At 36.9% G+C, this 19,526-nt stretch overlaps 2 non-coding genes across 2 annotated transcripts; one reads left to right on the forward strand and one right to left on the reverse strand.

Annotated features, from left to right (window-relative positions):
• Positions 1-484: 484 nt before the first annotated feature.
• On the forward strand, positions 485-592 carry LOC112787682 (small nucleolar RNA R71). Its single transcript, XR_003195081.1, has one exon. It is a non-coding gene; the product is annotated as a small nucleolar RNA R71 (small nucleolar RNA).
• A 17,442-nt stretch (positions 593-18,034) lies between these two features.
• Positions 18,035-18,142, reverse strand: LOC112788334 (small nucleolar RNA R71). Its single transcript, XR_003195702.1, has one exon. It is a non-coding gene; the product is annotated as a small nucleolar RNA R71 (small nucleolar RNA).
• Positions 18,143-19,526: the final 1,384 nt, after the last annotated feature.

Below are 19,526 nucleotides of genomic sequence, written 5' to 3' on the forward strand. Positions count from 1 at the left end.
CACCATTATTAAAGCCTTGTTGAGGCTTTTGATCCTTCCATGAGAGATTTGGGTGATTTCTCCATGATGGATTGTAGGTGTTTCCATATGGTTCACCCATGTATTTTAACTCTGCTATCGCAGGGTTCTCAGGATCATAAGCTTCTTCCTCAGAAGATGCCTCTTGAGTACTGTTGGATGCAGCTTACATTCCATTCAGACTTTGAGAAATCATATTGACTTGCTGAGTCAATATTTTATTCTGAGCCAATATGGCATTCAGAGTATCAATTTCAAGAACTCCCTTCTTCATAGGCGTCCCATTACTCACAGGATTCCTCTCAGAAGTGTACATAAACTGGTTATTAGCAACCATGTCAATGAGTTCTTGAGCTTCTGCAGGCGTTTTCTTTAGGTGAATGGATCCACCTGCAGAAGTATCCAATGATATCTTTGATAGCTCAGATAAACCATCATAGAATATATCCAGGATGGTCCATTCTGAAAGCATGTCAGAAGGACACTTTTTGGTCAGCTGCTTGTATCTTTCCCAAGCTTCATAGAGGGATTCACCTTCTTTCTGTCTGAAGGTTTGAACATCAGCTCTAAGCTTGCTCAGCTTTTGAGGAGGAAAAAACTTGGCTAAGAAAGCCGTGACCAGCTTATCCCAAGAGTTCAGGCTGTCTTTGGGTTGAGAATCCAACCATATTCTAACTCTGTCTCTTACAGCAAAAGGGAAAAGCATGAGCCTGTAGACTTCAGGATCTACTCCATTAGTCTTAACAGTATCACAGATCTGTAAGAATTCAGTTAAGAACTGAAAAGGATCTTCAGATGGAAGTCCATGAAACTTGCAGTTCTGCTGCATCAGAGAAACTAGCTGAGGTTTCAGCTCAAAATTGTTTGCTCCAATGGTAGGAATGGAGATACTTCTTCCATGTAAATTGGAATTAGGTGCAGTAAAGTCACCAAGCATTCTCCTTGCATTGTTGTTGTTGGGTTCGGCTGCCATCTCCTTTTCTTGTTCGAAATTTTCAATAAGGTTGTCTCTGGATTGTTGTAATTTAGCTTCTCTTAGTTTTCTCTTCAGAGTCCTTTCAAGTTCTGGATCATCTTCAACAAGAATGCCTTTTTCTTTGTCCCTGCTCATAAGAAAGAAAAATGGTCCAAATGCTCTGTCACAGCACGGCTAATCATCTGGAGGCATCACCCTTGTCGATGGTTGCATCTTAGTCCTCTCTGTGAAAATGGTCCGATGCGCTGTCACTGCATGGCTAATCATCTTGGAGGTTCTCGATCATACTGGAATAGGATTTACTATCCTTTTGCGTCTGTCACTACGCCCAGCACTTGCGAGTTTGGAGTTCATCACAGTCATTCAATCCCAGAGTCCTACTCGGAATACCACGGACAAGGTTTAGACTTTCCGGACTCTCATGAATGCCGCCATCAATCTAGCTTATACCACGAAGATTCTGATTAAGAGATCTAAGAGATACTCATTCAATCTAATGTAGAACTGAAGTGGTTGTCAGGCACGCATTCATAGGGAATGATGATGATTGTCACGTTCATCACATTCAGGTTGAAGTGCGAATGAATATCTTAGAAGCGGAATAAATTGAATTGAATAGAAAAACAGTAGTATTTTGCATTAATCTTTGAGGAACAGCAGAGCTCCACACCTTAATCTATGGAGTGCAGAAACTCTACCATTGAAAATACATAAGTGAAAGGTCCAGGCATGGCCGAATGGCCAGCCCCCATGATCTAAGAACTAGGCGTCCAAAGATGTCTCATACAATAGTAAAAAGTCCTATTTATAATAAACTAGCTACTAGGGTTTACAGAAGTAAGTAATTGATGCATAAATCCACTTCCGGAGCCCACTTAGTGTGTGCTTGGGCTGAGCTTGAAGTCTACACGTGGAGAGGTCATTTCTGGAGTTGAACGCCAGCTTTTGTGCCAGTTTGGGCGTTGGACTCCACTTTGCAACTTGTTTCTGGCGCTGGACGCCAGAATTGGGCAGAGAGCTGGCGTTGAACGCCAGTTTGTGTCATCTAAACTTAAGCAAAGTATGGACTATTATATATTGCTGGAAAGCCCCGGATGTCTACTTTCCAACTCAATTGGAAGCGTGCCATTTTGAGTTCTGTAGCTCCAGAAACTCCATTTTGAGTGCAAGGAGGTCAGAATCCAACAGCATCAGCAGTCCTTCTTCAACCTCTGAATCTGATTTTTGCTCAAGTCCCTCAATTTCAGCCAGAAAATACCTGAAATCACAGAAAAATACACAAACTCATAGTAAAGTCCAGAAATGTGAATTTAACATAAAAACTAATGAAAACATCCCTAAAAGTAACTAGATTCTACTAAAAACATACTAAAAACAATGCCAAAAAGCGTATAAATTATCCGTTCATCAATTATTCCATGGGAAATTAAAATCCCGGTGGAGGGGACCATATGTGATTACAAGTGTGTCATCATATGGATATGTAGAGCTTCAGGATATTGACTCTGACAAAAAGTTCATTGTTAATGGACAGAGTGTAAAGCATTATCTTAAAAGCAATGTTGAGCAAGAATGCTCAAAACTGAGACTAGATTAAAGCTCAGTAAAGTCCAGCTAAAGACAATAAAGAAGCGCTTGATGGGAGGCAACCCAGCCATTAGCAAAGTTTATTTGTTATTTAAATAATAATTATAGGAGTTTGATATAAATTATCTTCAAGGTTAATTATCAATTGCAGGAGTTTACAGAGTTACAGAAGAATTCAGAGCATAAAACAGAGAAAAGGAGCTCACTGGCACTAAAACGCCAGTAAAGATACCATTCTGGGTGTTTAACGCCCAGTGATAAAAGATTTCTGGCGTTTAACGTCAGCCAGGATACCTGGCTGGGCGTTAAACGCCTATAATGGTCAACATATGGGCGCTAAACGCCAAAATGGATACCATTCTGGGCGTTTAACGCCAGAAAAGGCAGGGGGAGGAGATTTCGTTTCCACTTCAAATTTTTTTCAAACTTTCATATTTTAATTCATAATTTTCTGCATAAACATGTTACAAATTTTCATCACTCACACTCAATCTTCAAAAATTCAATAACCTTCTAAATCCCTTTTCGATTTTCTTTCAAATCCTTTCCAAATCTTTTTCAAAAACTCATTTATTTTTTTAATTCCTTTCCAAATATTTTCCAACTCATCATATCTTCTTTTAATTCTTAGATGCATCAACAAATATTCAGATTTAACTTCTTTATATCTTTTTCATATCTTTTGAATTTTAAAATCTCATCTTTTTCATATCATGATTCAATTTTTTTACCAATCATATCTTTCTATCATATCTTTTTCAAAATTTTTGAAACCCCACCCTCCACTTTTAAATACACGTTCGGCCACCCCCCTCTCCTCCACAACTCGAATTTGAATCTCCTCCTATTTCTCTCCTTTCCTTTCTTTTGCTTGAGGACAAGCAAACATCTAAGTTTGGTGTATTTTTCCGTGATCACCGAGATAAGACTCATTAAGATCATGGCCCCTAAGGAAAAACAAACCACTTCAAGAGGCAAGAAAGAGAATACTCCAAAGCCACTTTGGAATCAAGAGAGGTTCTTAACCAAAGAACATGTAGACCATTATCAAAAAATAATGGGTTTGAGGTCATTGATCCCAGAAGTTAAGTTCGATATGAAAGAAGACGAATATCCGGAGATCTAAGAACAGATTTGAAACAGAGGTTGGAAAATTCTAGCCAATCCTGAAACAAAGGTTTGAAGAAACATGGTTCAGGAATTCTACTCAAATCTGTGGCTGACAGATAAGCAGAGAATGACTAGAACTGCCTTCCATACCTTTCGAACTATGGTCAGAGGGAGGATTATCTACTTCCACCTTGACAAAATAAGGGAGGTTTTCAAGCTGCCTCAACTGCAAGATGATCTAGAATCCTTTAATAGGAGAATGGTGAGAATAGATAAATAGTTGGACCAAGTTCTAGAGGACATATGCCTCTCTGGAGCCATGTGGATAACCAACTCAAAAGGTGTCCCAAACCAACTCAAGAGAGGAGATCTCAAACTAGTCGCTAGGGGCTGACTGGACTTCATTGGGCATTCCATACTGCCCACTAGCAACCGCTCTGAGGTCACTGTCAAAAGAGCAGTGATGATTCATTGCATTATGCTGGGAAACGAAGTGGAGACTCATCATCTAATTTCTTGTGAGATCTACACAATTGCAAATAAGAACTCCACTGAAGCCAAATTAGCTTACCCAAGCTTAATCTCTCTACTATGTAAAGATGCTAGGGTAAAGATGGGAGTAGATGAGCTCATCCTAGTCGAGCACCCAATCACCAAGAAGTCAATGGAAGGACAACAAGTGCAAGATAACTCCATCAAAAGGAGGGCGCAGGAGTTGCTCCCAGAAATCCCTCAGATTGACTACTGGACCCGCCTAGAAGTATCTATCATCAAGCTGCAATAAGATATGGATTAACTTAAGGTGGAAAAACAAAATCAAAATAGGATGCTTTGCAAGCTGCTTAAGGAACAGGAGAAGCAAGGGCGTGAGCTATAGGAGCTGAAGCGCCAGAACCTCTCCCTTGAAGAGCCAGGCGTCCCACAACTTGAAGGAGTACTTACCTCCCCCAATTCAGGTTGTTGAGTCCTAACTTTGTGATAACTTTTGTTATTAGAGATCAATTTTAAGGGTCATTTATTTTTATGTTTTTAATTTTCTTTCTTCTATTATTCGTGGTCTGCTTTTATGTTTATTTTAAGTCTTATTTTTTTATTTCATGATTAATAAAATTTAGAATCTATGCCTTAAAGCTATGAATGTCCTATAAATCCTTCACCTTTCTTAAATAAAAAAATTGGTTTTAATTACAAAAGAACAAGAAGTACATGATTTCGAATTATATCTTGAAATTAGTTTAATTATTTTGATGTGGTGACAATACCTTTTGTTTTCTGAATGAATTCTTGAACAGTGCATATTTTTGAATTTGTTGTTTACGAATGTTAAAAATTGTTGGCTCTTGAAACAATAATGAAAAGGAGAGATGTTATTGATAATCTGAAAAATCATGAATTTGATTCTTGAAGCAAGAAAAAGCAGTGAAGAACAAAGCTTGCAAAAAAAAAATTCTCTTTACAATGCCTGGGAGAGGTACAGAGGGATGCTAAGGAAATGCCCCTAGAAGAAGAAGAAAATGGAGGAGATGGAGAGGTGTGAGTGGTTCGGCCAAGGGGACGAAAGAAGTGTTTATGATGTGTGAAAATGAAGGAGGGATGAGGGGTTTATATAGGAGTGGAGAGAGGGGTAGGGTTCGTGTATTAGGGGTTGGGTTTGGGAGGGAAAGGATTTGAATTTTGAATTGTGAGGTGGGTGTTTTGGGGGAAGAGTGGTGGAGGTGATTGGTGAAGGGTATTTGAGAAAGGGTGTTATGGGAAGGTGTGAAAAAGAGAAAGAGAGAGTTGAGGTAGGTGGGGATCCTGTGGGGTCCACAGATCCTGAGGTGTCAAGGATTTCTCATCCCTGCACCATTTTGGCGTGTAAACGCCACTTGGAGTGCCAATCCTGGCGTTAAACGCCAGGTTGCTGCCCATTTTTGGCGTTTAACGCCAGCTTTTCTTCCCTTTCTGTCGTTAAACGCCAGCTTGATGCCCTTTTTTGGCGTTAAATGCCAGTCTGGTGCCTTTTTCTGGGGTTAAACGCCCAGACAGGTGCCAGACTGGGCGTTTAACGCCCATTCTGCTACCCTTACTCGCGTTTAAACGCCAGTAAGCTCCTCCTCCAGGGTGTGCTGTTTTTAATGCTGTTTTTGATTTTGCTTTGATTTTTTGTAGTTGTTTTTGTGACTTCATATGATCATTGATGAGAGGACTTTTGTGTGGTTTAGAATTCACAAATGAATTATCGTTGCAAGTATATTTTCTAAACCAATCAATAGTCCTTTCATACAAAAATTTTGTTTGTCACAAGTACAAACTCCTAAATTTATAAACCGAAGTATTAAACCTCGGGTCGTTCTCCCTAGGAATTACAATAAAATGTTTTTGTTATTGGCTATGAAGTATATTTGGGGTTTTTGAGTTAAGGAACAAGGAATGTAAATTGCAAAAGAAATAAACTAACAACTAAGAAAGCTATTGGCAAGATATGAGAATGAGAAGTCCTATCCTAGTTATCCTCCTCAATTGTGACCACCATTGTCTATTGCTACCACTTAGTTAACCTCTAATAATGGAGGAAAGTCAAGTGGATAAATCAACTTGATTCCACAAGTCTTAGCCAACTCCCAAGGGAAAGACTAGCTTTAGTGGTATCCAAATCAATTAGCAACTTCTAATTATCAGTCTACAAAGGAATTAGATAACTCAAGCGTCACTAATTACTCTACCAAAGCCAAGAGGAGAAAAATCTACACTAAAATCCAACCAAGCATTTCATCAAACACTTGGAAGGTATAAAAGAAAAGCAAAGTAAATTGATAACAACTACTTATTGCAAGGAATTAATAACAACAATCAAAAGAAACACAATTATTATGAATTACCTCAAATTGAATTGGAAGAAAATAGAAGGAACAAGAGTAGATCTACAATAAAGCATAGAAAAAACATAAAGGAAATTACAACAAAAGAATAGAGGAATCATAAATGCAACAACAAAGAATTGAGAAGAAGAAGAAGAAGAAGAAAGCATGAATTGAAACCTAGATCTAGATTATTGAACTAAACCTAATCTTAATCCTAATTCTAGAGAGAAGTTAGAGCTTCTCTCTCTAAAACTAATGTAAACTAAACTAATGTGTGAAAGTATGTTAACTCCCCTTCAATTCTTGGCTTAAATAGCATCAGAAATGAGTTGGATTGGGCCCACAAGGCTTTAGAATTCGCTGGCCATGAGTTGCATTAAGTAAATTATGTGGCACCATCGGCATGTACGTGTACTGTGCGCGTGCGCGTCCCTATGCAGAATGCAACCATAGCAAATCTTATATCATTTTGAAGCCCCGGATGTTAGCTTTCCAACGCAACTAGAACCGTATTATTTGGATCTCTGTAGCTCAAGTTATGGCCGATTAAGTGCGAAGAGGTCGGCTTGACAGCTTTTGCGATTCCTTCATTTCTTCATGAGTTCTCCATTTTTACATGCTTTTCCTTCATTCCCTTGATCCGATCTTTGCCTCCTAAATCTGAAATCACTTAACAAACATATCAAGGAATCTAATGGAATCAAAGGTAAATCAAGATTAAACAATTAAGGACCTAAAAAAAGCATGTTTTCACTATAAAGCACAATTAAAGGAGAATTTACAAAACCATGCTATTTCATTGGATAAATGGGAGAAAGGTTGACAAAATCCTCTAAATTCAACACAAGATAAACCCTAAATATGGGGTTTATCAACCTCCCCACACTTAAACCAAGCATGTCCTCATGCTTAAACCAAGAGAAAGCAAAGGGTATCAACATTTATTCAATGTGAACTAATCTAAATGCAACCTAAACTATATGCATCTATCTATATGAATGCAACTAAATGCGAAATGATTCTACCTACTTGGTTAAAAATAAATCAATCTCCAAGACATACATTCACAAGTAGGGCTAAGGTCCCATGACGACTCATGAATCCTACTAATTTAAATATCAAAATGAAGTTCAAGTAGACTTGCAAGAAGAATGCTCATGAAAGCCAGGAATCAAGGAATTGAGCATTGAACACTCACCGGAAGTGTTTGCACTCTAGTCGCTCAAGTGTGTAGGGTCGATTCTCTCAATTATCCCCTAATCATGCTTTCTAAGATTTGTTCTTCTTCTAACAATCAACATTTATTCAATGCATGCATACAAGTATCATGAGGTCTTTTCATAGGTTGTAATGGGGCTAAGGTCAAGGTAGGATGCATATATGGTTAAGTGAGCTTGAAATTTGAATCCTTAATAAGCTTAAACTTCCCACCTAACCTATGACATCCTATACAATTTCAAAGCTAACCTAACTACCCATTTTTCTCACTTTTTCACATACTCATGTATTCCTTTTCATTTCATAACACTTATGCATTGACCCTTATTGAACTTTGCTTTGGGGCATTTTGTCCCCTTTTATTTCTTTCTTTTTCTTTATTTCTTTCCCTTTCTATTTTTTTCTTTTCTTTTCCATATTATTTTTTTCTTTTCCTTTTCCTTTTTCTCATTTTTTTTTATATACAAGATCATCAAAGCATAAGGTTTTACATTCATTACACATGAGCATGTACCCAATTCCCAAATATTTACAACAAAAATACAAAACTACCTTTTTATTCACCCAATGTCCCAATATTTCCCACATTTAAATGATACACACACACACACTAGCCTAAGCTAATCAAAGATCCAAATTAAGGACTTTTATTGTTTTCCACTTTAAGGCTTGTAATGTGCTAAAATTATGAACAAAGTGGATTAAGCATAGGCTCAAATTGGCTAACAATGGAAGATAAAAGGTAAGGCCATTTGGGTAAGTGAGCTAAATAAAATGATGGCCTCAATCATATAAATGCATGAAAACACAAAATAATGGACATAAAGAATCAAACAAATCAAAGATCACAATCATAGAAAGAGAACAATGCACACAAGAAGGGAAAATAAGTGGTTATAAGATGTAACCACACCATTAGGCTCAAATCTCACAAGCTTGTGTTCTTAGCTCAAAAACCATGTTCCAAAATAAATTCTTTCAAGCAAGTTCAATAAAAAGTTTTCAAATTGGTAGGTTGCCCTAAAAACAATTTCTTGGAAAAGAAATCGTCACCCTAACCAAGTAGTCCTAATAGGAAAGAAGTGGTAAAAATATGTACAAATTCTAGCTAACATGCAACCTATCATGTAATGCAACAACTATCTAATGAAGAAAATAATAAAAAAAATTGGTGTTGAAAAGGAAATTGTTACCCATGGAGATCGGTCGAACGACCTCCCCACGCTTGAAGATTGCACCGTCCTCGGTGCATGCAAAGAAGAGCAAGGTGGATGGGTCGCTACAATTGATGAGCTTCTTCGAAAGGTTGTGCGGATGACTTGTTTGTTGCCCCATTTAAAAGCTTTTCATTTTTCTCCCTTCTTGGTGGCCAACCTAAAAGGGGAGAAAAAGAAAGAAAATTAAGCCTATAACAAAGATATTAAAGCAAAGAGAACATAGGGGGGGCTAATGCCAAATAAGGGTAAGGTTCTCACTACATGGTAGCTACAACATATGAGTGAGAAAATAATATAGGCAAAGGGCAAATGAACTAACACTTGATGCAAGAGTAAAATCAAAGCATGAAGAACATATTGAGCATCAAGTTCAAATAAGAAATAGTGGGTCATGAAAAACAATATTAGGTCATATCAATGCACAAAGACACAAGAGTCATACAAGATTAAGCATTGATTTAAAAGTTTCATCACCCAACAATAGCAAACAAGTCAAGAGGCACCAAAATAATGCAAAAAATTCTCAACGATTGAATAGGAAAATTCAACACCATTATTAAAATAAGAAACTTAAAAAAAGAAAATTACAACAAGCTACAAAATCAAAATTAAAATGCAATGAATGAAAGTAAGCAAATGCAATAAAAGAAAATGGAAGAAAATAAAATTTGTTTTTTTTTAGTATTTTATTTATTTATTTATATTTTTTTATTAATTTTTTTTATTTTTTTCAAGAGAGGAAGGAGAAAGGTAGAAAGAAAGAAGAAGAAAAGAAGAAAGAAGAAGAAAGGAGAAAGGAGAAAGGAGAAAGGAGAAAAACAGGGTGCAAATCCACGCGTACGCGTGCATGGCATGCACGCGTCGATGGATTTTTTTTTTGAGAGTGACGCGTACGCATCATGTACGCGTACGCGCGAGTGGTTGGCACAAAGCACACACAGCGTTCGCACAACTCTCGGGTTTTGGGCTTGGGTGGAATTTCTTAATCCACGCGTACGCGTACATGGCGCGTGCGCGCGGATAGGCGAAAATGCTTGATGCACGTGTACGCGCGGATGGTGCTCTGTTTTTTTTTTTCAAAATTTTTCTATGTTTTTGCACCAATCCAAGCATTCCAAACCTCCATACAACTACCAAAACACCATAAAACCTTATTTAACATACTAAACTACCAAACAAACTTAACAAATCAATCAAAACATGAAATTAAACTATTTTAACCAATATGTGCAAAAGAGAAAAAAAGAAAGATTTTACCATGGTGGGGTGTCTCCCACCTAATACTTTTGTTTATTGTCCTTAAGTTGGACTTATGGGGAGCTCCTCTCAAGGTGCCTTGTGCTTGAAGCTATCTTTGAACATCCACCAATGCTTGAATCTCCAATAAGCTCCATTCTTCAATTTTAATATCTTCAAACTTGGATGGAGTTCTTCACAAACCATGGGCTCCCAAATTTGATTTTCCTTGTGCGATCCGGGATCCCACACTTTGTTTTGACACCCGTCCCCAAATTGGTCATCATCATTCCATCCGGGTGGCATGACCTTAGAATTCTCATGAAAGGTTCCAAACAACTTCCTAGACCCATGCAATTTGGTTCTCCACCAATCATTACTATGCAACTTTGAGCAAGCAACCATCAAGAACTTAGAGCGATGTTTCCAACCACTACACAACTCTCTTCTACTTTTAACTCCACAAAGAGCTCTAAGTTGACCATCATTTTCAATCAAACTATATTCAAGTGAGAAAGTAAAGCTTAGGGATAAGAATTTTATCCACTTGAATGTTGTGTTGAATGGTAACTTGGGGAGGGAGACCTCCCCACACTTTGACAATGTGAGGTCTACTTTTTTAGGCTCTTCTTTAGTTGTTTCCACCTCTTCGCAAGCCTTTTCAATTTCAACCTTTTCCCTTTTATCACTTGGCTTGGTGTTGTCTTCAAGAACTTCAATTTCTTGCCCAATGAGAGGTGATTCAATTTTGGATAGGAATTCATTGATGAATGAATCCATCTCTTGATCAACCTCTTCATATTCTTCAATTTCGATATACACCATTTCAACTTTTTCCTTTTGATGGCTCTCTTCCAATTCACTCTCTTCTTCATTACTCACCAAGGGTATGGGAGGTTGTGTACATTCTTCTATAGTTTCAACTCCATGTCCAATGGGAGAGGATTCAATTGTAGACAAAAATTCATCCATGATTGAATCCTTCTCTTGATAAACCTCTTCCAAGTCTCCAACGATGATATGCCTTGGAGGTTGCGCACCCTTCTCAACATCAATATCAAGCTTCTTGGAAGAGTGCTCTATGATGCTATGTTCCCATGGACTTTCAACATCTCCTAAATCTTCAACCACTTCTTCCTTTTCTTCGATAATCATAGGCTCCTCCAATTGCTCTAATATAAAGTGGCATCCCTTATTTTCCACCGAAATTTTCAATCTCTTCTTCATGCTATGCTCTTCAATTGATTCTTCACATGTGGCTATGGAAGCACCTTGAGTGTTCAAGAATTGGTAGGCTAAAGTATGCACTACCTTAGACAAATTAGTCACAAATTCTAGGGTGTTCCTTTGCATATCCGCTTGGCCTTAAAGTAGTAAGGTGAGAGAATCATCCATTGGGGCTTGGAGTAGATAAGAGGGCTCATCAATTTGGAGAGAGGGTTCATAGTAGGAAGGTGGTTCTTCTTGGTAAGGGTATGGAGACGGTGTGCATTGAGGTGGTTCATGGTAGTAGTCATGATAGGGTTGTGGTGGTTCTAGAGGTTCTTGCTCATAATGGTCATAAGAATATGGTATGTGTGATTGGTCATATGGTGGATATGGATCATAGGAAGGTGTTTGGTATGGAAAGGCTTGTGAGTATGGTTGAGGTTCATGTTGAGGATGAAAGTCATAGGCATATGATGGTGGTAATTGATTGTCATAAAAAGATTCACCATAGCCATTGAATTGACATGCATTAGGATGGTGATTATACCTATAAGTATCCGGAGGTGGTTGCCAATAGGAGTGATCAATTCCTTGAGGCTCCTCCCATCTTGAAGTGTTCCATCCTTGGTACATGTTGTCATTAAAGTCCACATTTCCTACAACATAATTAGAGCCAAACTCATAGCCAAAGTGAGAATTCATAGTGGAAAAACAAATAAAACTAACAAAATCTAGGAAGCAAGCAAAAGACAAACCTATTCACACTATTCATATATATACAATAACCAATAACATAACACCATTGCAATTCTCCGGCAACGGCGCCATTTTGATGACAGGACTTTTGTGTGGTTTAGAATTCACAAATGAATTCTCGTTGCAAGTATAGTTTCTAAACCAATTAATAGTCCTTTCATACAAAAATTTTGTTTGTCACAAGTACAAACCCTTAAATTTATAAACCAAAATATTGAACATTGGGTCGTTCTCCCCAGGAATTACAATAAAGTGTTTTTGTTATTGGCTATGAAGTATATTTGGGGTTTTTGAGTTAAGGAACAAGGAATGTAAATTGCAAAAGAAATAAACTAACAACTAAGAAAGCTCTTGGCAAGATATGAGAATGAGAAGTCCTATCCTAGTTATCCTCCTCAATTGTGACCACAATTGTCCATTGCTACCACTTAGTTAACCTCTAATCATGGAGGAAAGTCAAGTGGATGAATCAACTTGATTCCACAAGTCCTAGCCAACTCCCAAGGGAAAGACTAGCTTTAGTGGTATCCAAATCAATTAGCAACTTCTAATTATCAATCTACAAAGGAATTAGATAACTCAAGCGTCACTAATTACTCTACCAAAGCCAAGAGGAGAAAAATCTACACTAAAATCCAACCAAGCATTTCATCAAACACTTGGAAGGCATAAAATAAAAGCAAAGTAAATTGATAACAACAATGAAATCTAACAACTACTTATTGCAAGGAATTGATAACAACTATCAAAAGAAACACAATTATTATGAATTACCTCAAATTAAATTGGAAGAAAATAGAAGGAACATGAGTAGATCTACAATAAAGCATAGAAACAACATAAAGGAAATTACAACAAAAGAATAGAGGAATCATAAATGCAACAACAAAGAATTGAGAAGAAGAAGAAGAAGAAGAAGAAGAAGAAGAAGAAGAAGAAGAAGAAGAAGAAAGCATGAATTGAAACCTAGATCTAGATTATTGAACTAAACCTAATCCTAATCCTAATTCTAGAGAGAAGTTAAAGCTTCTCTCTCTAAAACTAACCTAAACTAAACTAATGTGTGAAAGTATGTTAACTCTCCTTCAATCCTTGGCTTAAATAGCATCAGAAATGAGTTGGATTGGGCCCACAAGGCTTTAGAATTCGCTGGCCACGAGTTGTATTAAGTAAATTATGTGTTCCTATGGAAATAGGAGAATTAATAATACTATCTGAATTCTGAGTTCCTATAGAAGCCAATCATTCTGAACTTCAAAGGATAAAGTGAGATGCTAAAACTGTTCAGAAGCAAAAAGGCTACAAGTCCCGCTCATCTAATTGGAACTGAGCTCATTGATAAGTTTGGTATTCTTTGTATATTCTCTTCTTTTTATCCTATTTTGTTTTTAGTTGCTTGGGAACAAGCAACAATTTAAGTTTGGTGTTGTGATGAGCGGATAATTTATACCCTTTTTGGCAGTGTTTTTATATAGTTTCTAGTATGTTTTAAGTGCTTTTTATTATATTTTTATTAGTTTTTATTCAAAAATCACATTTCTGGATTTTACTATGAGTTTGTGTGTTTTTTTGTAATTTTAGGTATTTTCTGGCTGAAATTGAGGGACCTGAGCAAAAATCTGATTCAGAGGCTGAGAAAGGACTGCAGATGTTGTTGGATTCTGACCTCCCTTCACTCGAAATGGATTTTTCGGAGCTACAGAAGTACAATTGATGTGCTCTCAATTGCGTTGGAAAGTGGACTGATGAGCAGATAATTTATACGCTTTTTGGCATTGTTTTTACATAGTTTTTAGCATGATTTAGTTAGTTTTTAGTATATTTTTATTAGTTTTTAAATAAAAATCACATTTCTGGACTTTAATATGAGTTTGGGTGTTTTTCTGTGATTTCAGCTACTTTCTGGCTGAAATTGAGGGACTTGAGCAAAAATCAGATTCAGAGACTGAAGAAGGACTGCAGATGCTGTTGGATTCTGACCTCCCTGCACTCGAAGTGGATTTTCTGGAGCTACAGAACTCCAAATGGCGCGCTCTCAATTGCGTTGGAAAGTAGATATTCAGGGCTTTCCAGCAATATATAATTGTCTATACTTTGTCCGAGTTTAGATGACGAAAATGGGCGTTCAACGCCAGCATCCTACCCTATTCTAGAGTCAAACGCCAGAAACAGGTTGCAAAGTGGAGTTAAACGCCAGAAACAGGTTACAAACTGGTGTTTAACTCCAAGAAAGACCTCTCCACGTGAAAGCTTCAATGCTCAGCCCAAGCACACACCAAGTGGGCCCCGGAAGTGGATTTCTGCATCATTTACTTATTTCTGTAAACCCTAGTAACTAGTTTAGTATAAATAGAACTTTTTACTATTGTATTTACATCTTTGGATTGTCTTTTGATCCTTTGATCACGTTTTGGGGGCTGGCCATTCGGCCATGCCTAGACTTTGTTCTTATGTATTTTCAATGGTAGAGTTTCTACACACCATAGATTAAGGTGTGGAGCTCTGCTGTTCCTTGAGTATTAATGCAAAGTACTACTGTTTTTCTATTCAATTCAAGCTTATTCCTATTCTAAGATATTCATTCGCACCCAAGAACATGAGGAATGTGATGATTATGTGACGCTCATCACCATTCTCACCTATGAACGCGTGCCTGACAACCACTTCTGTTCTACATGAAGATGAGACAGAATGAGTATCTCTTAGATATCTAATACAGGGGACCAAGTCCGAGATATTAGAGTCTTCGTGGTATAAGTTTGAACCCATGGATGGCCATTCCTGAGATTCGGAAAGTCTAAACCTTGTCTGTGGTATTCCGAGTAGGATCTGGGAAGGGATGGCTGTGACGAGCTTCAAACTCGCGAGTGCTGGGCGTAGTGACAGACACAAAAGGATCATTTTCAGTATGATCGAGAACCGACAGATGATTAGCCTTGCAGTGACAGCGCATTGGACCATTTTCACAGAGAGGACGGGATGTAGCCATTGACAACGGTGATGCCCAACATACAGCTTGCCATGGAAAGGAGTAGGAATGATTGGATGAAGACAGCAGGAACGCAGAGGTTCAGGAGGAACGAAAGCATCTCTATACGCTTATCTGAAATTTTCACCAATGAATTACATAAGTATCTCTATCCTAGTTTATATTTTAATTATGTTTTAATTATCAATTCTCTATAACCATTTGAATCTGCCTGACTGAGATTTACAAGGTGACCATAGCTTGCTTCAAGCCGACAATCTCCGTGGGATCGACCCTTACTCACATAAGGTTTATTACTTGGACGACCCAGTGCACTTGCTGGTTAGTTGTGCGAAGTTGTGACAAAGTGTGATTCACGTTTGAGAGCACCAAGTCTTTGGCGCCATTGTTGATGATTACAATTTCTGCGCACCAAGTTTTTGGCGCCGTTGCCGGGGATTGTTCGAGTTTGTACAACTGACGGTTCATCTTGTTGCTCAGATTAGGTAATTTTATTTTATTTTAAAGCTTTTTTTTATTTCTTATTTTCAAAAATAATACAAAAAATATATATTTTTTTATTTTCAAAAAAAAAAGAAAAAAATTTAATTTATGTTCTTCAGAATTTTTAAGAAGGAATTCTAGAGTTTCATGAAGCATGTTGAAGCCTGGCTGGCTGTAAAGCCATGTCTAATTCATTTGGACTGGGGCTTCCACTTATCAGCATAGAATGAAGTTGGATGAAGTATCAACTGTTGTATGTCTGATTTGCATCTGCTAAAGCTTGGCTGGCCATTGGCCATGTCTAGTGTTTTGGACCGGAGCTTTCACTGAAAGCTTGGCTGGCTAGTAAGCCATGTCTAATTCCTGGACTGGAGCTTTAGACTAACATTGCAAGATTTCTGGAATTCCTATTAAAAATTTTGAAATCCTTATTTTTCCAATTAATTTTCGAAAAATATCCAAAAAAATTAATAAAATCATAAAACCAAAAATAATTTGATGTTTCTTGCTTGAATCTAGTGTCAAGTCATAAGTTTGGTGTTAATTGCATGTTCTTAAAATTTGTGCATTTTTCGAAAACTCATGCATGTGTTCTTCATGATCTTCAAGTTGTTCTTGACAAGTCTTCTTGTTTGATCTTTGCATTTTCTTGTTGTGCATCTTTTCTTGTTTCTCATATGCATTTTCAATTTGTTAGTGTCTCAACATTAAAAATTTTTAAGTTTGGTGTCTTGCATGTTTTTCTTTTCTTAAAAATTTTCAAAAATAAATCTTGATGTTCATCTTGATCTTCAAAGTGTTCTTGGTGTTCATCTTGACATTCATAGTGTTCTTGCATGCATTGTGTGTTTTGATCCAAATTTTTCATGCATTGAGTCTTTTTTATGTTTTTCTCTTTCATCATTAAAAATTCAAAAATAAAAAAAATATCTTTCCCTTTTTCACTCATAAATTTTCGAAAATTTGAGTTGACTTTTTCAAAAAATTTTTAAAATCTAGTTGTTCCTTATGAGTCAAATCAAATTTTCAATTTAAAAAAAATTTCTATCTTTTTCAAATCTTTTTTAAAAATTAAATCTTTTTCATTTTTCTTTTATGATTTTCGAAAATTTCAAATTGATTTTCAAAAATCTTTTTCTTATTTTATTTCATAATTTCAAAATCTTTACTAGCAATTAATGTGATTGATTCAAAAATTTTAAGTTTGTTACTTGCCTAATAAGAAAAACTCAATCTTTAAATTTTAAATTCATATCTTTTTGTTTCTTGTTAGTCAAGTAATCAACTTTAATTTTCAAAATCAAATATCTTAAAATTTTCTTTTCAAATCTTTTTCAAAATAAGTTTCAATCACATCTTTTTCAAAATCAATTTCAAAATCTTTTCTAACCTCTTATCTTTTTAAAATTGATTTTCAAATCTTTTTTAAACTAATCCTATCTTTTTGTTTCAATCATATCTTTTTCAAAACTACCTAACTAACTCTCTCTTTCTAATTTTCGAAAATCCCTTCCCTCTTTTTCAAAATTCCTTTTTAATTAACTAATTGTTTTAAACTTTAATTTAATTTAATTTCATTTTCCTTTTTAATTTTCGAATTATAACTTTGATTTTAAATTAAAAACAAAAAAATAATTTTTTTATTTTAATTAATTTTCGAATTCTCTCATCTCTCATCTCCTTCTATTTAATTATTCATCTACTAACACTTCTCTTCCACCTAAAATTCGAACACCATCTTCCTCTCTGTGTTCGAGTTTTTTTCTTCCCCTTCTTTTATTCTTCTCTTCTACTCACATAAAGGAACCTCTCTACTGTGGCAAAGAGGATCCCTATTATTTTCTGTTCTCTTCTTTTTCATATGAGCAGGAACAAGGACAAGAACATTCTTGTTGAGGCTGATCCTGAACCTAAAAGGACTCTGAAGAGGAAGCTAAGGGAAGCTAAAGCACAACTCTCTGGAGAAAATCTGACAGAAATTTTCGAAAAAGAAGGAGACATAGCCGAAAATAATAACAATGCAAGGAAGATGCTTGGTGACTTTACTGCACCAAATTCCAATTTACATGGAAGAAGCATCTCAATCCCTGCTATTGGAGCAAACAATTTTGAGCTAAAGCCTCAATTAGTTTCTCTGATGCAACATAACTGGAAGTTTCATAGACTTCTATCAGAAGATCCTTTTTAGTTCTTAACTGAATTCTTACAGATCTGTGACACTATTAACACCAATGGGGTTGATCCCGAGGTCTACAGACTTATGCTTTTCCCGTTTGTTGTAAGAGACAGAGCTAGAATATGGTTGGATTCTCAACCTAAAGATAGCCTGAACTCTTGGGATAAGCTGGTCACGACTTTCTTAGCCAAGTTCTTCCCTCCTCAAAAGCTTAGTAAGCTTAGAGTGGATGTTCAAACCTTCAAACAGAAAGAAAATGAATCCCTCTATGAAGCTTGGGAGAGATACAAGGAACTGACCAAAAAATGTCCTTCTGACATGCTTTCAGAGTGGACCATCCGGGATATATTCTATGATGGTCTGTCTGAGCTATCAAAGATGTCACTGGACCATTCTGCAGATGGATCCATTCACCTAAAGAAAATGCCTGCAGAAGCTCAGGAACTCATTGACATGGTTGCAAATAACCAGTTCATGTACACTTTTGAAAGGAATCCTGTGAGTAATGGGACGCCTCAGAGGAAGGAAGTTCTTGAAATTGATACTCTGAATGCCATATTGGCTCAGAATAAAATATTGACTAAGCAAGTCAATATGATCTCTCAGAGTCTGAATGGATTGAAGGAATCATCCAACAGTACTATAGAGCCATCTTCTGAAGAAGAAGCTTATGATCCTGAGAATCCTACAATAGCAGAGGTGAATTACATGGGTGAACCCTATGGAAACACCTATAATCCCTCATGGAGAAATCATCCAAATTTCTCATGAAAAGATCAACAAAAGCCTCAACAAGGCTTTAATAATGGTGGAAGAAACAGGTTTAGCAATAGCAAGCCTTTTCCATCATCCACTCAGCAACAGATGGAGAATTCTGAGCAGAATCCATCTAACTTAGCAAATATAGTCTCTGATCTATCTAAGGCCATTGTAAGTTTCATGAATGAAACAAGGTCCTCCATTAGAAATTTGGAGGCACAAGTGGGCCAGCTGAGTAAAAGGGTCACTGAAACTCCTCCTAGTACTCTCCCAAGAAATACAGAAGAAAATCCAAAGAGAGAGTGCAAGGCCATTGATTTGACCATCATGGCTGAACCTACAAGGGAGAAGGAGGATGTGAATCCTAGTGAGGAAGACCTCCTGAGACGTTCAGTGACCAATAAGGAGTTTCTCTTTGAGGAACCAAAGGAATCTGAGGCTCATCTAGAGACCATAGAGATTCCATTGAACCTCCTTCTGCCCTTCATGAGCTCTGATGAGTATTCTTCTTCTGAAGAGAATGAAGAAGTCACTGAAGAGCAAGTTGCTAAATATCTTGGTGCAATCATGAAGCTGAATGCCAAATTATTTGGTAATGAGACTTGGGAAGATGAACCTCCCTTGCTCACCAATGAACTAAATGCATTGGATAGTCAGAAATTACCTCAAAAGAAATAGGATCCTGGTAAATTCTTAATTCCTTGTAACATAGGCACCATGACCTTTGAGAAGGCTCTGTGTGACCTGGGGTCAGGCATAAACTTAATGCCACTCTCTGTAATGGAGAAACTTGGGATCTTTGAGGTACAAGCTGCCAGAATCTCATTGGAGATGGCAGACAACTCAAGAAAACAGGCTTATGGACAAGTAGAGGACGCGTTACTAAAGGTTGAAGGCCTTTACATCCCTGCTGATTTCATAATCCTAGACACTGGGAAGGATGAGGATG

The sequence above is a fragment of the Arachis hypogaea genome, chromosome 20 (genome assembly GCF_003086295.3).
Source record: "Arachis hypogaea cultivar Tifrunner chromosome 20, arahy.Tifrunner.gnm2.J5K5, whole genome shotgun sequence".
Taxonomy (NCBI): Eukaryota; Viridiplantae; Streptophyta; class Magnoliopsida; order Fabales; family Fabaceae; genus Arachis; species Arachis hypogaea.